This window comes from Alosa alosa, chromosome 8 (genome assembly GCF_017589495.1).
Source record: "Alosa alosa isolate M-15738 ecotype Scorff River chromosome 8, AALO_Geno_1.1, whole genome shotgun sequence".
In the NCBI taxonomy this organism is placed as follows: Eukaryota; Metazoa; Chordata; class Actinopteri; order Clupeiformes; family Clupeidae; genus Alosa; species Alosa alosa.
The window spans coordinates 33,676,717-33,679,216 of record NC_063196.1 but is presented as its reverse complement, the minus strand read 5'-3'; positions in this window follow the sequence as shown (position 1 = coordinate 33,679,216).

Genomic DNA, 2,500 nt, shown 5'->3' with positions numbered 1-2,500 from the left:
GCTCTCAACATAATCTCTGCATTCTTTGAAATGGATGTTTTTCCATAGAGAAAAGCCCTGTAGTACTGAAGATACTAGAACCTTCTCTGTAATTTGAAATGGATGTTTTTCCATAGAGAAAAGCCCTGTAGTACTGAAGATACTATTACCTTCTCTGTCATTCTGAACTTAGCATTGTAGAATCAAATCCTTGCAAAACCATACAAGGGCTGTCAAAATGATATTGAGAAAACACTGAGGAATCCTCTGTGAACATTGTGATGTAGAATATGCAAAACAGTCATACAGATTGTTCTGGAAAAGAACTAGCCCTGAGGATTGCTTTTCACAGAGCCGTAAATCGAGACACAGTAGGCTATATCTATACGGCTCTGGCTTTTCAGGGTCATTGTTGCGCTGAGATAGGCTTGGTCCACACGCAGTATAGACGCTGATGGAAATGTTTATCTTCACTGTGGTGGAGGTCTCAAAGGATAAGAGCAAGCGTTCAAAATGCCAACGGCAAAATGTCAACTGCAATGGAGCTGGCTCAGCAGAACCCCAAAGCACATCCACTGGGCTCGTGTGGAGCTTGTCTGTAAAAGAGACAGTAGGCTAGTAATACTGCTGCCTTGCACTTATCACTTTAAACAGTGTGCAATACAAACTGCCTTCGCCACAGACTGTTTCTCTTTATGGAATGTTATATTTATGAGTATTTATGAGTGTGTTTTTACATATTTTTTATATTTATATTTTTAATGTATAACCTGTCACATAGCAAGCACATGCTGAAATGACTTGGGTGTCCCCTGTCGCACACATTTCATTGTAAAGTTGACCTCTGTGACAACTATACATTGGACAAATAATAAAACTGGGCCCTGCCAGCTCTTCCTGAGGCATTGGATGCTCGGACGCTCTCTGACCATGGCCCCTGTGTTGGTGAGCGCAGATGTACACTGTGCAGCGTGTGGCCAGGATTACTACTGCTGGATTACTGTTTCACTGTCCTGTCTGCACAGTCACTAAACCCTCCACCGCAGGCCAAAAGCCAAAACCTTGTTCATTCACACACATAATTCCTCTCACTGGCCTCAAGGCAGGGGCGTGGTCAAGCCGTGACACCACTAGCCCTCCATACCGTAACAGGCCGGGGAGCGCGTGTGAGGGGAAACGAAGAGGGTGATCCGATTGGTTGCGATCTCTTATCGTGAGCAAATGTGTAAATACTACAAACAATCCAGCAAGCGGATTACAGCCTGGGAGAATAGGCCCTGAGCTTCCGCCAACCTCAATCTACTCCGAGTGGTGGTCGGCGGCGGAGATGGTCTCACCAGATGGGAGTCTCCCGTGCGGGCATGACTCATGAGGATTGGCGGCAGCGACGGCCCGACAGGATTAAAGAGTGACAGAAGCTCAACTTATGGGCCACAGAGAAGGCTTATCTGGGTAATCGAGTGATATCTATGCCGAGATCACAGACTGGATGTGGTACAGAAAGTTACTGTAACTGATGTGGAAATATTTTGTAATATTTTTTTATCATATTCTATATATACTGTATATTATATGACATACATGTCAGTACTTAATAATCAAAATATTTGTACAAACATTTAAATCAAGTTTAGGAAAGAGATTTTATGGATCAGTATATTTTATGAAAACCGATGGTTAAGCTGGTTGTCATGTCTGAACAAAGCTGAATCACCCACTAGTGCACAGTGTTATTGCATTGAATAGTCCATAAAATGACAAATGTTTGTTGTTTTCATCCTCCATAGCTGCTTGTGAGAGGCCCGCTTCAAGCCTGAGTCTTAGTGTCCAATGAGTCTGTCTTTTAGCAATTATTTCAAGTAAGAACAACAGATGGACTTGGTTCAAAGCTCGCCTCGCCTCTCCATGCAAACTCGTCTGCCATAGAATCAGCATTTGGCAGAAATGGATTCTGGGACCCGAGGGACGAGGAGGCAGGCTGAGGAGGCGAGCGAGACCAGAGGGGAGAGCGAGGCGGAGGAGGCAGAGCCCAGACCAGAGCAAGGAGACCAGAGAGACCAGAGCGAGGAGGCGAGGCTGAGGAGGCAGGACTGGAGACCAGAGCGAGGAGACCAGAGCGAGGAGACCAGAGCGAGGAGAGTAGAGGAGAGAAGGAGGAGGAGACAAGAAGGAGGAGAGGAGACAAGAGCGAGGAGAGTGAGAAGTGTGAGGAGTCCTAGCAGGCGTGTGGGGGAGCCGGGCAGGAGAGAGTGCGAGTGTTGGGAGTGTTGAGAGTGTTGTTTGGGGGGTTGGGAGGGAGACAAAGAGAGAGAGAGAGAGGGGGTTGGAAAGAGAGAGAGAGAGAGAGAGAGAGAGAGAGACAGAGAGAGAGAGAGAGAGAGAGAGGAGAGAGAGAGAGACAGAGAGAGAGGTAGCTCAGTATCATTATTTACAGCAAGCAGGAGGAATAGTGAGTAGAGGGTTAGAAAATCAGTCAGGCACAGCACTGCAGATCTCCCTTTCCACCCCCTATCTATCTATC